The sequence below is a fragment of the Amblyomma maculatum genome, chromosome 1, assembly GCF_055883805.1.
Source record: "Amblyomma maculatum isolate TAMU_Amacu chromosome 1, ASM5588380v1, whole genome shotgun sequence".
Classification (NCBI taxonomy): Eukaryota; Metazoa; Arthropoda; class Arachnida; order Ixodida; family Ixodidae; genus Amblyomma; species Amblyomma maculatum.
The window spans coordinates 463,444,515-463,463,524 of record NC_139344.1 but is presented as its reverse complement, the minus strand read 5'-3'; positions in this window follow the sequence as shown (position 1 = coordinate 463,463,524).

The window sequence follows — 19,010 nt, the reverse complement described above, 5'->3', positions numbered from 1 at the left end:
TCAGTACGTCACTGAGCCTACTCGGGAAACTCAGCACTCATCTTCAGTGTTAGATTTACTCTTCTGTAACCGGCCATCGGTTGTGCGCGGCACTGCAGTCGAAAAAAACTACAGAACTTTGTCAAAAATACGACAAAATATCCTGTAGTTCTGTCGTAACCATCAGATTTTTCTGTAGTTCTATAGTACTTTTCTGTAGTTCTGTAGTTTTTCTGTGGTATATTTCTGTTGTCTGTAGTTCTGTAGCACGTTTCTGTTGTAACTACAGAAATTTCTGATGTTACTACAGATTATTTAGTTGTCACAACAGGTTTCCCGTCAAAAACCGCACAGAAATTCTGTCGTAACATCAGAAATGTTTCTGTAGTTTTTTCGACTGGGCTATACCAGGAATAAGTGATCACAGTTGTGTTGTTGCTAATCTTAGGCATTTTCGTCATTTAATTCCAAAAGGTCTCCCTAGAAAAGTCTTTGTTTTTACCAGGGGCGATTATACATCAATGAATAAAGAGCTTGCTTCCTTCCTTCCCAATTTTATTACTCTAAGCCAGAGTTTAGACTGCAGTTCACTCTGGGAGGTATTCAAAAATAAATTGGGCAGCCTAATTGATAAATGCATCCCAACAAAACTTCTTTCTGGTAAGCGGCGCCGCGACAAACCACGCATCACGAGACAAATCAGACGGATTGTCAGAAAAAAATATTGCCTTCTTCAGTCGTAGAAAAAGAATCGTTGCCCTGCTGTATTGCAGTCAATTCGGGCCCTTGGCAGTACACTAAAAACTGAAATTAAAGCTCATAAGGATAACTTCTTTAATAATCTCGGTTCTAAACTGCGTAGTAACCCCAAGGAATTCTGGACGTTTCTGAAACACAACGGACGCGAACCTGTCGGAATTACATACTTAGACGTCGATGGCCACCTTGTTACTACTACTGGTGATAAAGCTTGCCGCTTTAATGCATATTTTCAGTCTGCCTTTGCGCCAGCGTACATCGGAGAACTTCCGAACACTCGTGAGTCTATTACCGAAACCATGCCTGAAATTGTTTTTACTTACCAGAGTGTTTTAGAACTGCTTAGTAACATCAGGGCCGCCTCCGCCAGCGGCCCTGATGGTGTACCTATCTTTGTTTTAAAATCATGCGCGAACGAAATTGCTCATTATTTAGTCACCTTGTTCCAAACATCGCTTAACTCGGCATGTTTGCCAAATGACTGGTAAAATGCTAATGTTTTCCCAGTGCATAAAAGCGGTTCGAAAACGTCTGTTGTTAATTACCGACCCATTTCTCTGACTAGCGTGTGTTGTAAAACATTGGAACATATAATTTACAGTGCAGTCATGAAACACCTTGACTCTCATGACTTCTTTACGCCAGTTCAGCATGGCTTTAGAATGGGTTTTTCCTGTGCCACCCAGTTACTTGAGTTCAGTAATGATCTGTTTTCCTCTTTTAACCACGGATATCAAATTGATTGTGTATTTCTGGATTTTAAAAAAGCCTTTGATTCTGTACCTCATGTGCTATTATTACAGAAGTTACGGTGTCTTGGTCTGCATCCCAATATCATCGACTGACTTCATTCATATCTCCATGACCACATTCAGCGTGTTTTAATTAATGGTTGTCACTCTGATTCCGTAAACGTCTCCTCAGGTGTGCCCCAGGGGTCTGTCCTTGGACCCCTTCTTTTTCTCATTTTTATTAATGATATTGTTCTTGACCTCACCTGCCAAGTTCGGCTATATGCTGACGACTGTGTGCTTTACCATGTTGTGGAACGTTCTTCTGACGCATTAAAACTTCAGCGAGACTTACATTTTATCCAGTACTGGTGCTCAAAATGGCAAATGTCTTTGAACATTTCAAAATGCAAACTTGTCTCGTTCACTCGTAAGCGTTCCCCTCAACAGGCCTACCCCGCCGGAGTGGCGCAGTGGTTACGGCGCTCGACTGCTGTTCCCAAAGACGCGGGATCGAATCCCGGCCTCGGCGGCCGCTTTTCGATGGAGGCGAAAAGCAAGGCGCCCGTGTGCTGTGCGATGTCAGTGCACGTTAAAGAACCCCAGGTGGTCGAAATTTCTGGAGTCCTCCACTACGGCGTCTCTCATAGCCTGTGTTGCTTTGGGACGTTAAACCCCACAAACCAAACCAAACCAAACCCTCAACAGACCTGTTACTCAATTACTCAATAAATAATGTTCCCCTGCAAAACGTTTCTGAATATAAGTATCTCAGCGTATATTTCACATCTAACCTTACGTGGACGAGACAGGTTCAACATATTACATCTAAAGCCTGCAGAATGTTTTTTAAAGCGTAATTTAAACAAAGCGCAGTCAAATGTCAAGCAGCTTCTGTATTTCACTTACATAAGGCCAATTCTTGAATATGCATGCCCTGTATGGGAACCCCAGTTTATTTACTTATCTGACATGCTCGAACGCGTCCAAAATAATGCTGCCAGATGTGTGTCTAACAATTACAACTTTTCATCTAGTGTCACGTCTATTAAACATCTTAGTTGGGAGTCATTAGCTCACCGCAGAAAACATTTCAGACTGCAGATCATGTATCGCATTTATTTTGAAAAGCTCAGCATTGATAAAGATCGGTACTTTCTTCAACCTCACTTTTTATCTAGACGACTTGATCACCAGTGGAAAATCCGAGAAATAAAATGCCGGACAGATGTGTATAAAACCTCCTTCTGTCCACTGACAATCAAATGAGTGGAACCGACTGCCAGCTGGCATCACTGAGTGCTTCACTGAAAATTTATTTCGGGCTTTTTTATCGGATGTGTGACGTGGCGCCCAGTTCTCTTGCGTGTGTTTCCTTCATTTGAGTGTTTTCATCACTTTGTACGTTGCGCAGTTGCCCCCTTTAGATGCATGTTTCTCATTTTGCATTATCACTTGTGCCGTGTTATTTTCTTCATTTTTATGTATCTTATTGTACCACTGGCGTTCCCAGCAAGATTATTTGTCATCTCCCCCCCCCCCCCCGCAATAATGCCTTCGGGCGCTACAGGAACCTGTAATAAATAAATAAATTTAACTGTGCAGGAGCAAGCAGGTGATAGGAATCTGTAATGAAAGATAACTTCCTAGGTCATCTTGGCCACGTCACTGCTATTCGTTATCTTTATCAGCGTGCTATTCTCAGATTTCCATGCAGAGATCTGGCCTCCGTGCGCCCAAACAAACTTCCAATTTGATTCCCGCTTCTTACTGACAGCAAGCCCCAGCAAGCGCTTTCGATCTCGGCACAAGTGCTCGTTCACGCACATAGTCTGCTTCCTGGAAACCAAGGTCTGTACATGTCAGCCTCGTTTTTCGTGCCTTTTCAAGAAAAGCGTCTCGCTTCCTTCGATGCACAAATTGTGCGATTATGTACTTTTCTGTTTTGCCTCCATGAACGGCTACTCTATGACATACGTCAATGTCAGAAAGCGCAACACTTTCGCCCACTTTTTCACCAAGTTTTTCCAGAATTTCAAGCAAATTTTCATCTGTGCTCACAGTTATCCCTTTGATTTCTACATTTGCATTCCGCGAATACTGTTCAAAGTGTACCAGCCGTGCCTCACACAATTTGACCTGGTCAGCAAGAGAAAGTCAGCGATCTCTTTAAAATTTCATTTTGTTCGCGCAATTCCTTATACTCCTCGACTTTGCTCATCAGGTCATCCTTCATCTCTTCATATTTCTCCCTGATGAATGACATACAGGTTTTTATTTCTCTGAGCTCATTGCGAACGTCGCTTTCAAGGGATTCCCTGAAGGCCTTAAATTCAGCCCTGATTTCTTTCTTCATTTCATCTAGTGCTATCGCTAGCTGTTTGATGATTTTGGACATGATAGTGCGAGGCAAGCTGCAGCAAACTCACAACGGTAGCAGTTTACAAATGGCGGCAGTGGCGTGGCAGCTTGCAACCTACTGAAATATGTAAATCAAAAGGACCAACCTGCAGCGAAAGCAAATAGTCGGGTTAGCCTCTGTGTCAGTCGGGACGCTCACGCCACTGCTTCCACGTGAAGAGCAGTCCACGTCGTCCCCGACATGGACCGCATGTGTTGATCATCCCATTTTTCACTAATTTGGAATGCCCCGAACTAGAACTTAGCAAGGGCTTCACCGATCTCGGGTTGTATTCCCAACAAACATGATCCTTGCCGAACTGAATCAATAAATCTAAAAACTGTAACCGATCATCCACTGGATCTTCAATAGTAAACTCCAGCCCAGATCCACACTCAATAAAAACTTCAATAATGTTCCTCATTCGTTTATTGAATTCCTCACGGTCTGTGAATACTAAAACGTCATCCACATACCTGAACGCGGAATGATGGAGACCCCTCAAGTTGTCTTTCAGGTCTCGGTCTACGTACAGTGGTTTTCAAAAATACACGGCCCACGGCTTCAGTCCGCGGAGCGGCTGCCAGGCCGCACCGCGGCGCTGCTGTCTGTTCCCGGCGCTCGGTACGAGGGTGCCCTCCGCACCGCGGCGCTGCTGTCTCTTCCCGGCGCTCGGTGCGAGGGTGCCCTATGTGACGACAGCTTTCTCCCTCCCTCTCGCGCTGTAAAGTAACACGCCTTCGAAACTCTATGTGCGGCGTTCGTCCGTTTCGCCTTTCTTCCTCTATGGTTTCGCCGCTGCCGCTCGCTACGAAAGAGGGCGTCTGGACTCTGGATATTTACATCACCGGTCTCGGCGCGCGTTTGCAAATGCTGGCGCCCTGCTACCGTCCACCAACATACGTTCATCGCCGTAAGTTCATCAAGACGCGAAAAACGAGTGTCGTGCCTCTCTCTCGCCGCGCTGTTATCGGACCTATGTCCACGGAGCGTTTAGATGCCGCGCTCTGCAGTGGCTAGACCTTGATACTCAGTCCGCTTCTCTTGTGCAGTTGTGCCGAAACTCAGTATGACTTTTTAATGGGAAAAAATGTTCTACCATTGGCCATTTTGTCTAGTACAGTTGCACTTGACAAATCGGAGACCTTAAACGTCTACTGTGGATTATGTCAGTGGGAATAAATTTGAACATTATGCTACATTTAATGATATATCACTGGATAGTTTGTCAAGTATAACACTGTTCTAATTGTGGGTATTAATGAGTTGAAAAATAATTAGTAACTAGCGAATAATTATTTCCCTATACCTTCAAGTCATAAATTGTTCGATAGCTATGTAGAGTATAATTGCGCTAGACTAGCTAATTGTACTTTTCAATTAATCATCGCTCTTTTGTTAATTGCAACTAAGTATGAATTATGCTACACCATGAAGTCATGCATGGTTGAAAAACTTGTATAAAGTATTATAGCAAATAATGATTGGTAGGCGCTAAACTATTATTGCTAATTTGTTAATTGCGATTAATTATATATGTTGGACTATTATACTACCTCAAGTTAAGTATCATTAAATAGCGTATATCGAGCATTGTTGCACAGAACTAATAATATGGGTTAATTATTTATCACTAGTTTGTTAATTGCGATTTAATATATAATACACCACAACCTGAGCTTATATATCACTTGATAGCATATGTTGAGTATCATTGCACAGATCTACTTGTAGGTGTTAATTATTGCTTATTTGTTAATTGCGATTAAATATATATGTTAGCTACAACCTGAATTTATATATTATTGGATAGCTTATGCCGAGTATTATTGCACAGATTAGATAATGGGCATTACTTAATTATCGCTAAATTGTTATTTTCAAATAAACATTGAGTGCCATGCTAAATGTTCAAGTTAGATATCTTTGAATAGCTTATGCTGTGTATAATTGTACCCCACTATCAAGAAAGATCAGTAAGGATTACAGTATCTTGCTCTGAATTAAGCTAAATCTGGTGTACTGTGGCGAACTGTGTCTATGGCGATAACAAATTAGCGATAAATAATTAACCCATATTATTAGTTCTGTGCAACAATACTCGACATAATTTATCCAATGATATGTAACTTAGGTTGTAGTGTAATATATGTACATATATATATATATATATATATATATATATATATATATATATATATATATATATATATATATATTCGCAATGAACAAATTAGTAATAATTAACGCCTCCCATTATTTACCTGATATAATACATTATATAAGGTTTCCAACCATGCATATTGCATATTTAGTTACAAAAGAGGGCGATAATTATTTGAAAAGTGTTATTAGCTAGTCCAGCGCAATTACTATCAAAGAATTTATGACTTAAAGGTGTAGCAAAATATTTATTCGCAATTTACAAATTAGTGACAACTCGTTAGTACCAACAGTTAGTACAGTGTAATCGTACTTGGCGTAAGCTATCTTGTGATATATCATTAAATGTACCATAACGTTCAAATTTATTCACACTGAGATAATTCACAGTAGATGTTTAAGATCTCCGATTTGTCCAGTGCAAGTATACTAATGGTAGAACACTTGTTCCCATTAAACTTGGTATTTCTTTTTTCGAAGAGTTTGCATTGAGGAGAGCAATTCTTTCTAGAAAAGTCATACTCAGTTTTGCCACAACTGCACAAGAGAAGCGGACTGAGAAGCAAGATCTCGCCAATGCAGAGAGCGGCATCTAAACGCTTCGTGGACATAAGTCCGCATAACGGCGCGGCGAGAGAGCCACGGAACTCGTTTTTCGCATCTCGATGCACGCCCACCTATAAACGTATGTTGGAGCAAGGTAGCAGGGCGCCAGTATTTGCAAACGCGCGCCAATCGCCCACGTGGTGAGCGCCGAGACCGGCGATGCGAACATCCTCAGTGAGTGGGTGAGTGAGTGAGTGGGTGAGTGAGTGAGTGAGTGAGTGACAACTTTATTAAGTAGAGATAACGGAGGGGGATGTGTAGGTGGGGGTCCCTAGTCCATGACTCCAGCGGCTGCCGCTGCTATCCGCGCCCGTGTCACGAGGGCTCGTTGGGCCTCTAGTCCAGAGCTGGATAGGGCAGCCTCCCAGTGCTCCCACCCCTCAATTGTTGGCACTGTATTTTTGTCATCTGGAGGCCCCAAATGCAAATATTGCTGGGAGAAGGCAGCCTGCACCATATGGTGTGGACCTGCCTACACAATCCTCCAGATGACCCGAACGTCCTACGAACATCCAGTGTCCAGACGCCCTCTTTCGTAGCGAGCGGCAGCGGCGAAACAAACGGACGAACGCCGCACAGTGTTCAGAAGGCGTGTTACTTGACAGCGCGAGAGGGAAGGAGATAGCTATCGTCACATATGGCACCCTCGCGCCGAGCGCCGAGCAAAGATAGCAGCGCCGCGGTGCGGCCCGGCAGCCGCTCCGCATACCGAAGCCGTGGGCCGTGTATTTTTGAAAACCACTGTACAATAAGATGTCACTCAAGACAGGTGCAACACTCGATCCAATGCAGACTCCGGTCTTTTGCGTAAACAGCTTGTCCTTCCAGCCGATGAAGGTGGACTGCAGATAGAACTTCAAAATTTCGATGAAACTTCCAACACTAACAACCGAGGTGTCAATGAAGTCATATTCATTATTGTCCTCAGTGATGCACATTCGAACACGCTTAAGCAGGCTTAACCTGGGCCTTGGAGTAAAGGCTGAGGCTGAGTTGTGAGTCAGCGCTTGCCCTGTAGCTTCCTTTTATCTTGTCTTGTGTCTTCCTGTTAGCGTGGTTTTTATTAACAACGGCTGAGACTACCACCCCACATAAAAAGCCCCGCTTTAACCAAGCCGTGTGAACGTGCCTTGGTGGCCTATAGGGATAACGTGAATACCAGGGTCCTGGTCGGGGGATTCTGAAATAACCGTCTCCTGCGAGATGAGACACCTAAGTTCGTAACTCCCACCCCGGTTTTGTTGCGTCTGCCATTTGTCGCTACGGCATGTGAGCATACGCGACGAGCCGAAATGGGTGGCGGAGTGTCGCTTTCGCAAAAAAAATTTTCAGCGAACTTGAAACAAAGTTGCTCTTCTTTGTTCCTTGCACAAAATTAAAATTCTAGCAGGCACCATTTTACGATGTGATGGGTGTGATCATACACTGACGTATCCCCCCTCTCCTTCCACCCGCTTCATGCGCAGATTGCGATTAGAGACCAGCGTAACTATACTATTTCATGCCCAAATAAAGGACTCGAGCAATCATCGTCGGTTATCAGCATGTGTGCCTTGCAATAATAATTCATGGTGAGGCAGCTAGATCGTACGGCGCGATTACAATAGACAAGGTCTGGATTGAATATGAATAATATCGACCTATTAATTTGTATGTTTGCTAAAAAAATAAAATGTCTTTCAGCTGTACTTCAGCCACCAAACTGAAATATCATACTTAAAAACAAAAAAAAATCTTAATGTGAAGCAATAAATTTCTTATTCGTAGCAAACAACGAACAAAATATTTCTCACATTTTGGAGTTTTTTTTTCAATCACAGCTCACACACTGACCCACTGAAAAATTGTTGAACGGGAACTAGGTGAGTTGCAATAGTTTAATGCAGAAAAAAGTCTGAGAGCATACAAATTCCATTTATTTATTTATTACATTACCCTCAGGGCCTGTGGGAATTAGAGGGAGTGGGAATTATAATCATAAACAGAATGAAACAATGTGCAAGAATGAAAAATGTAATAAAAGAACACAAGTCAAACAGTGAAATGCATACCACGCTCAGGAACAAAAACAACAAAGAAAAATACCTTGCTACATAGTCACGTAAAAATCGTTACAAACGGCAACCTAAACGACAATGTGTCTTCGATTGAGGTGATGGAATAGGGAAGGCGGTTCCACTCTGCACTTGCCTTGGACGAAAAAGAAAAAAAAAACAAAAAGGACATTTTTTTCGACAACAAGGAACGAAAACTTTATGACGGTGATCTATGCGAGATGATACATACGTTGGTTGCGATATAAGTTCGCGTTTCAGGGAAGAATTATGAAAGAACACTTTATGGAAAATACATAGACGGGAAATTTTTCTTCTAACTTTCAAATAGGGTAAAGTAAGGTTAGACTTCAGAAGAGAAAAACTGGTTGTGGGAGAGTAATTGAAAGCTATAAAACAAGCAGATCTAGTCTGAGCAGCTTCAATAACATTGATAAGAGACTGTTGGGATGGGTCCCAAATTGCTGATGCGTATTCCAACTTAGGACGTACAAGGGACTGATACAATTTTAGTTTGAAATGTAACGGATATTGAGAAACATTCCATCATTATCCGGCTCTTTGCAATTCTGACAAAATACTGCGCTTTCGGATAGGTTAACTCTCTCGGTTTGTATCTAGATGATCGAAATATACATATCAGGATGTCATTTACGTTCGCCCTTTGTTGACTTTGAGTTGTAGTCCATCTTGCAATGGCCCCATTAACGCCGAGGTCTAAAAGGCGCCCTTCACAACACATTCCCATCAGGTTCCACAAATGATAAAAGCGAATAAACAGAACTTTATATGTACAGTACGGCAGGCGAAGCCACGTTATGCAGAGCAATGAGCAGCGCTGAAACATGAAGCTCTACAATCCCCCGTACTCATCCAGTCTTCTTAATTCAGCTGAGTTCTACGGCCACTGTATTTTGTACAGCTGCGGTAGAATAGAGTACAGAGGAATCTATTTACTGTAACCGAACGCTTCTAAACGCAGCAGCATGGCTTTGGATTCGCGATAAATTAGACGCTGTTCATCGCCTCCAGCCGCGCCAGGCTCAACCGTCCTATAAAGATAGTGGCAGGACGGCCATAGGCGGCGCTGGCGGTGCACGGAAAACTCCAGCGCTGGTTCCCTATCCTTGTAATGAATTATCTCACGAAAGCATGGAGCAAATAAACCTTTACTGTTTTCGAGATTGCTTTGCACCTTCTACAAGATCTAAACCTTTACGCAAACTAACAAATCCACCCTACTATTAACTGCGAATCTGTGTGGAATTCACGTAATCGACTCAGGGTTCAAGTCAAAGCCAAAGCAGGATTACCCCGCAGACAAAAATATCACGCACTTCGCCGCATTCATTGCCGCAATCAGTATATAGTTTCTTGGGATTCTCTAAGGCCAAAAGAGTAAGTACGCGTTTCAAGGTCATCACAACCAACCTGCTAGAATATTTGTGTTAGGACAGCAAAAAACAGTTTGTAATATTTCTAGCAAAGGTATATTTCTATATTTCTCTATATTCAACCTCCTACGCATTTCTAGGTTCATATTCGTTTGTTTCTAGCGCTGAGGTTATTATGATCACCGATTTCCGGAATTCATTTTGCAAATGTTTTGTTTTTTTTCTTTTTACGTGACGAATCGGTATCGAATAATGTCGGTTACGTCACACCAAGGGTAGTCGAATGTAATTTTACTTCATGTTCAGCAGGCATACCAGGGCAATGTTGTTCTCCGCTGAGCGCTAAAAATGAATGTTTCGCCGTGCATATATAAATAATTAGATTTTAGTGTCAGTGACTAATAACTTTCCGCCTGTTCATCTCCGGACTGTTGTTTCCTACCAGCAAGGGCTATTGCGCATCCCAAACATGATGCCATCACTATAATGACTGCGCTAAACAGGGCTACAACATAAGGGAAATTAGATGAACTGCCCCCCAATTCCTCTGCAGATTCTGCACTGTTTGAATCTTCCTTTTGACCGCTGGGCGGCTCCTTAACAGTGCTCGGTCGGGGCGTGGTTGTAGCAGGGTCAAGACTACCTGATTGCTTAGCACTGGTTTGAGCGGGCGGTATTCGTGGCGTCGATAGAGCAACCAAGCGCTCTGTATCGGTTGTCGACTCGGCTTCTGTTGGTGTCCACATGAGTGTTGTTGAATGTGTTTCTGTCGATAAGGTAGAATCTGGCTCGGCGGTACCAGCTGAATTCGACAGCTCTGTAGGGGTCGTAAACTCGGCTTGTGTTGGCGCCGAAGCGGATGCGGCAGATTCTGTTCCTGTTGTTTGGGTGGAATCTGGTTTGGTGGTAGCAGGTTTAACAGTCTTGATGTCTTTGTCATCATCGTCACCGTATGATGGCACGCAGGGTCCGGTTCCTGGGCATAAGAGCTTGTGAGCAGGAAATGGGAACCCCTGCATATCAAAAATAAACCAAGCATTTATATGCCTGATAGCATTCTTGAATGGCGGAGTAATGTCAACATTTTTGAAATTCGGCAGGCAGGTCTGCAACAAAACACGATCTGTAGGGTACAAGATCTCTCAAACGCGTAAAAAAATAACTGTGCAGAGATGTTGCGAACGCAAATAATGGCATCCCTACGGAAGTCCCTGATTACTCTCTCTCGACGGTCAGCCTTCGGAAAGAGGTTCTTTACATCAAACTTGCAATGTCTTGGTCACTCAGCAACCTCGCATGACACTTACCTGAGATCAGCGCTAAAAATACATTTCTAATGATGAATTTCAGGTCACTTTAGTAGGCCACAAAGGGGTGCTAAGAAAATAAGGCCTCAAAGAGATTCGAAAACTAAGCAATTTAGTGGCGATATGTGTCGTTAATTAAATCCGAAGTAGTTGTTGACCGGGAACCCGAACGCCCGTGGGTGCGTTTCGATGGAGGAGAAAGGGAGAGATATATTTGTTCCGTGTAACGCTGGCGCATGTTACTGATTCCCTGCTAGTAGGAATTACTCCGTAGCCCTCGACTACGACTACGGACTCTCTTTCTATCCACTTTTACTCCTGCCTTTCTCCCTTCCTTTATGACGCGGTACAAGCGTCCACGATTATGAGTCTTTTCTTTCCTCTAAAACAATTAAAATATTACAATTTTACGCGGGCTTCACGCGTTTTAACTAAGCAGGAGGCGGAGCAGCCACACATGCACCCAGAAAGAGAACGCAGCCATGTCTGAGATGTGGATGCCGCAGCCGTCGCTAGAAAGTGTTGTAAAAGTGCATGTTACTCCTGACTGAGCTGTCGCGTGTCGCTCACGCGCCCTCAAATCCGTCACTATCTCATCTTTCATGTTCACTGAGAGACGAAGAGAGATAGCGGCTTCGGCTGCAGCTGTGCGGCCACTCCACTTCTTCACTGCTAAGCTGCGTGACGCGCGAGTTCACCTTCTATTATTCCACTTCAAATTCACGTAGAGAGAAAGCCAGCGACAGTCAAAGGCTTCAGACAGAAATAGGCAAAACCCGTGATTGTGGATGATTGCGGCTGGTGGCGCTACGCACTAAAACACGTTCATCGTTTCGCTGCGCTTGCGGCCTGAACCATGCCGCTCTCCGAGAATCCGCTACAACCTATGCTTAGCAGCTAGACTGTTTTCTTTATGTGTTCTGAATAACAATGCAAAGTCTGTAGTGCCCACCTATGCCGTACAACATAGGTTTAAAGTCCGAACGTGTTGTGTGTGCATGCAATGGACAGGCACCCGTTCTAAAAGCCTTCCACACTGGGCGCTCGTTTTGGTGCCCCGCTGCGACAAGTCATTCGTCACCGCCCAACCTTCTCATCTATGGCTTTCGATGTATTGCCGAAATGAATTTTCTGCCCATTATGGTACACATATCCACCTCTGGAAGCAACCCTGCCAACGTAATTTTCAGTTCCAAGTGACCTATTCTAACGCGGTTGCGTGGAACGCCGTGTTCTTAAAGTCCTGTGGACCTCTTGTGAGCGAAACATTGCGGCATATGACTGGAAAATTGCAGTTGACAGGTTGTATGTCAAACCATTGACTGGCGACGAGATTTCAAAAGATAGTATAGCAGGTGCTGCTGAGGGGGGTGGAGGTGGTGGATGTGGGTTTATCCTGGCCCTACGGGGTTGGGACTGGTAGGTCACTGCCGCTTGCGGCGGGGGCTAGCCTGCAACTGAATTTTTGCCTGTTGTAGGTCGTCATTACACCCGCTATCGTTTCGGTGGTGGATGATGGCTATTGCCGGTGCGCGTCTCTCGCTCCCTTTTCTTTTTTGTTCAAATCCATTTTCTCTTCTGTCCGCACGAGGCAGCAGAGGCGCCCTACTGAAAATTGTATGAGGCAATAACCTCACATTTTCTCACACAATCTCACTCAGTTCGCATAATAAATCACATACAAATCGCATATGTACGCGGGATCGAATCCCGGCCTCGGCGGCCGCTTTGCGATGGAGGCGAAAAGCAATGCGCCCGTGTGCTGTGCGATGTCAGTGCACGGTAAAGAACCCCAGGTGGTCGAAATTTCCGGAGTCCTCCACTACGGCGTCTCTCATAGCCTGAGTCGCTTTGGGACGTTAAACCCCACAAACCAAACCAAACCAAACAAATCGCATATAATTGCATTTGCTCTCATAGTTTCTTGTACATTATCATAAATTATGCGAAATATTTATGATAATGATGTCCGCCGTATGAGAGTATATGAGATTTGGTGAGATTTTGTGAGGTTTTGCCCGGTAGAACTTTTAGTTTTTCAGTAGGGCGGCTCAGCTACATAGCCAGTAGCATGCCCGTGCATTTTTTTTTTATTTATTCTTTCAGTCGCAGCAACAGCAGCAACAACTGATTGCAGGGTGATATGGCTTGTCGAACCCTTCAGGAGCCTTGGATTCAGACCCCGACACGCAATGCTAGACTATAGTCGGGCTCTTTCAATGAGGCTTGGTTAAAGCAGGGCGTTAGGTCACATTGTATTTCACCCACCCATTGTGTTACCTTATATGAATCTAAGTTAAATGAGTATGCGTGAGATTTTAGTAGTAGCACCAGTTAATGAATCGGTGATTCAGCGACTAGCACAGTGCAAGAACGCAAACAAGGATCCGGAAGGGGAATCCTATAAACAAGCTACAAACGCTGTCACGGCATATCCCTAAAGGTGAAGCTTCGTTGTTGACAAAACTGCGCTATAAGAAATGAAAGGCGCCGTATCTGTCGCACTTCCGTCGACAGCTGAAACGCCTCGTAAATGAAGGAAGGTGTGAGGAAAGGAGAAAGAGGGAGAGATAGAGGCGCTAAGGTGGAGGGCTGCAGAGTACTTATGACCATCTGGGGGCGGTGACATCGCACAGCACACGCGGTCTTTCTCGATCGCGTCTACGGGTATGCGGCCTACGCTACCGGTATCCAATTTGGGCTCTCCTGTTAGAACACAGTCTTACCCACTCAGCCAGTGCGGCAGCTTTAAGTGCGCCCCCGATTTCATTTTTAGGCGGATGGCGACTTAGTAGACAAATTTCCTTTAAAATTCAAGAAAGAGCAATGCAATCTCATCGCGCTCCACTACTAAATTGGTGTCAGTCGATATGTTCTCTATGTGGCCCACGGTGCATGCTGCAAGTCGTAGTCGTCAGCGTGTAGGTGCAACATGCCACCTGCCAGATGTGCCATATATATTCAAGCAAAAATTATTCTAAGCATCTGTAGGCGGTGCTGTTCGCACAGGATCGATCAGAAAATAACCTGTTTAGAGCGATAACTGTACTCTACGCAAAAGACGAGTGTCATGTCGTTTCTGCTATAGAAGTAGGGCCGACACTAAGGTCGCATCTAACTTGCTTTATCCGGACTTCCGGACGCCAATATAGCGCTCAGTCTCCTTCGCACGCTCTAAGTCTCGAATAATCGTCCTCCTCTACCTCATTCCGCTCTTATATTCAGGAAGCCACCAGCCGTTTAATGCTTCGAGAAAGCTGTATGGATACGCAATTTCAAATTGACTGCGGCTATATATTCTGCGATAGCTTAATCCAGGCTCACATTGCGGCTTCGGTAGCAACGACGTTAGCACTGGACTCTGCTATATGTTTCTCCTTGTTTTTTATGCTTGTGATGAAATGTCTACAGCATTGTTAACCACGCAGTTAGAATCCGGTACCTATTGCTTCCAATCATTTATGTCGCCCTTGTTGTCTTGCAGCTAAATCGTTTTCTCTAACAGAGAGGAAAGTTGGGATGGTTAGTGATGATCGTGTGGCTAAAAACAGCGCTAGGACGACACGAAAGACAGAGGCGGTTCATGTTCAACCTGAATAATGGCAAAATAAATTAGGAATTTGTTTGATGCGAAAAGAACTGAGTGAGACCTCAAAAAGAATATGAGAAAAATCAAGACCATCCTCAAGACCAGCTTTATAGCGAATCATGTGAAGAAATGAAAGATTTTGTCAAAACATTTGAAGGAGGTAACCAGGATCTAAAGGAGACACTAAGAGCACTACAAGAAAAAACGCTTCACTGTGCGCATAAGCAAAACAATAAGAACGCCGAATCACGCAGAATTTGTAGCTTTTACTCAAAAGTGAAACAATGCGTTGAGCAGCTGGGCGATAAAATGTTATGTCACCTGGCAAAGAATTCGGTGTAAATATCTGGATGCCTCTGGTCGAAGCTGACTTTTATATGTGTGATCAAATTAAAGAATCCAAGAATTCCGCCTCCTTTAACATAAGCGTATAGTTCACATGCGGAAAGCAGCATAACTATTTCCTCTAAAAGTGGAAAAAATTTCATGATTATGGCAAATGATTTCGACCTAGAACCGTGCAACCAAATTGACGTGAAATTGCACCTGTTCCCGGCAATTACATGGCAATTAAATAATTGATTTTCGGCGCCAAATCGTATTGTGATATGGAAGGCTCTCAACCTAAAATCTTATTCCTGTTTACCTTTTCTTACATTTAGTTTACCGGCAATGGTTTTCGAAATATTTATCTTCAAAAAGGCATACTTTAGCTCTTGCTTAATGCACAATTGCACAATGCACAAGTTGGCTTAATGCACAAGTTGGCTTAATGCACAATTTTTAAACGGATTCGCTCGCTTTTTTAATACAGAAAATGTGGAAGGCCATTATGTATTCTCGGCTGTAGAAGGAGCATTTTAAAAAAAATCCCAGAGCACTGCGGAGTCTGCGCTGCAGAAATGCGAAAGCCTAAGCGTTGCAAGTGCACACGGTGCATCACGTTTGCTCTCATCTTTATCATCTAATGCAACGTCATTATCATTTATAATGTCATCATTCTCATTATTACTAATTGAAGCGTCACTGTAACCACTGCTATCATCATCACGGTAGATAGGGAGAATTAGGATGTGCGTTTCACGGTAGCGGGTGTGGCGTTTGAGATGGTGTTTCGATTCCCAGGGTACGTAGGATATATTTATTTTTCCATTAGACTCGCATGGTATTAGGTACTTGCCAGTAGAGAATGAGGATGGGGTGCCATTTGACCTTATTATGCTAATGGCCCTCCACTGTATTTGGCGCTCGAGAATGGCAGGAGACCATTGCGATTCTGACGCACGGCCAGCACGGATCTATTTTCGGGAAGGCATGAATAGATATATTGAAATTCAGAAACTTGCTCCTGAAGCTCCCGAGTGGCTCAGAAGATTGGAGCCATTAGTGACCCTAAGAGAATTTTAGCATGACGACGCCACAACCCACCTGGCTGATTGTTGTATTATTGAATGCTTATTGTGCCCTGTAAGTGGTTTTGTGTATTGTGCCGAAGTCAGGCAATAAAGAAACAAAAAAAAAATCCGGGCGTGGCGCAGTTGGTTTAAGCGCTTCGCTGGAGATCGAAAGAAGGTGGTTCAATTCCCGATGGAGAAAGGATTTGTATTTTTCTTGTGGTGTCACCATGACGTCATTTGATTGACAGGTACAGTGTGACCGAACGAACCAACGTCGGCAGTATGAGCCAGTAAATGCTTTGCCTTAAAATCTGCTGTCCGGGAAACCAACCAGGGTGTGACCGACCATGTCGCCGCAGTTCCCTTTTGTTAACACAGGGCCACTGAGACATTAAAGCAACAATCTTCGGCATATACATTCGCAGAAAGCAAGCTACAGAAGCACACGCTTGCACAACGAATGATGCGGCAGCATTCCTTTCATTCCTGCTGCCACTACTCCGGCGACCAGATCGCCGTCATTGCAGCACGCCTTTTTAAACACATTGCTCAGTATTCTATTACACCATGCTGCCAATGCCGCAAAGCTATAAGATCAACCACAGAACGCACATAGTCGGCGGGATGGAGAGCACACTGCTGTTGACGGCCCTGCTCAGTGCGTGTTGAACGGTTTTTCTCGTTTTTCCTACGCTTACAGTAGCCCAATTCTCCTATAGCCGTCTGGATATTCTAGGAAGATTTAAATTGAACTCTTTGGCAAGTGACGCTGTATGAATGTGTAGTATTGTATATGTAATGAATAAAAACATTTTTGGTTTCTTGATGGTTTTGGCGCCAGCTAATCCTGTGTTTTACGACTGGTGGAAGCTGTGCGCCAATCACAGGCACATGTGTTCAACCTGTAGTTGTATTCTAGCTTGTCTAGTAACATTACTCGAAGACATATCATGTGAGACCGCAGCTCCTGCACTCTGAAACAGTGAGTGGCTGTGTATACCGTTTCTGCTGCTTCTGTGGCCACCGCTTATTAAGTTTCATTTACAATATTTTGGTAATTAAATGATTATCGCAGCCTAGACATAGCTGACGCCAAACGCGTTCGAGGGTACTTTTCTGGAAGTCAGCTTTCATCCCGTTTAAAGCTAAAATTTTGTTTAAATTTTGGAAAGTGCTCCCTGAAGTGCTCGGTATACCATACTGTTTAGAAACAAAAGTTTCAGTATTTTGGAAGTGGCTACATACCTCTCCCATTATGCCGTTTGAGGAGGTAGTCCTGATATTGAAGTAAACAGAGAGAGCCTTCACTCCCTTGTTTTGAAGCTCCTGAGTCAGAGACCTCGGCACCACAATCTCCACTGTCTGCGCCGTGTATGCTGCCTGGGGCACTAGCGATCCGTTCAACACATCCGTCACTGGATCCACCATGTCACAGCTGCTGAAGGCTCTGCTGATCTTGCCTCTGTCTGTGGAGTAACGGAGCTCAAGCGAGGCGGCTGCGGAAGCGAGAAAAAACATATAGCGTTTCCATGCTTCACTGAGCTCCGACCTTTTTAAAGCGGACAGAACTTTTGTTCTCTTAATAATTTGTGCGTACTGATAGAGCCAAACAAAGCCCTACTCGTCGCGCTTTCGAGGTGTCATAAGCAAAGCGCGCTGTCATCGGGTCTGTTAATATCACCTAACATTAGCAGCCTGTTTCTGGGTGCCAGAAAATTCCTTTCCTACAAGATTTCACTTTATAGCCAAGTGCGCAAGGGGCCCAGAGACCCATCAAGTTAGCCTTCGCTGCGACTAGGTGCAAGGTGTGAAGGCTGCCTCAGCTGCCCTGAAAGCACATTCTGTCCGCCGCCCCACTTTCGGCACCATATCGCTGCATCTCTAATTTTGTGATGGACAATGGTTCATTTGGCTCAAACTATTATTGAGAGCAGCCCTAAACCGCCAAATTCCTACATACATGTTTACATCTGTGAGGACGAAGCCAGCGTGTGGCTTTCGTTAAGCTGGTGGCAGTGGTGAGAACTAGGCGCAAGCTGAAGAGATTCTGAAGTGCATGCGACATTAGCAATCTAATGTATTTAGTTTGTAGAGTTCAGTGCGATCCCCGGGGACAGCACAAGACAACGGCAACGTGTGTACACTCTAAATGTTTATACACCTAGCGGCGTACAGCGGTGGCGTAGCGGGTGCAGCGGTGGCGCAGCGGTAGAACATCCATCTCGCATGCAAGAGCACGTGGGTTCGAATCCCGGTGCCACGCAAGTCTCCACCGGATAAGAAAAAAAAATCCGCGTGTAGATGGAATTGCATAAACAGGCTTGGGGTGCGACCTGATGCCGGTGAACACCTCCAGCAACGCACTCCCTCACCAGAACAACAGTTGGCCACCCTGCTGCAGGAATTGGCCGCAACCTCTCATGATTAGCTTCATAAAACCCCGGCCCTCAGTCACTAGCGGCTGCGAAAATACTGACCACGGCGACGGTCTGACCTGTGACGCAGCAGAGGGTGCTAAGAATTTCTGGCTCTGCTGGACAGGCCGCCATTGGAAACTGACCCTGGCAATTCGTTTAACGCTACAACACTAGCTAGTGAAGCTAGTTTAGCAGTGCCGTTAGAGGAGCTAG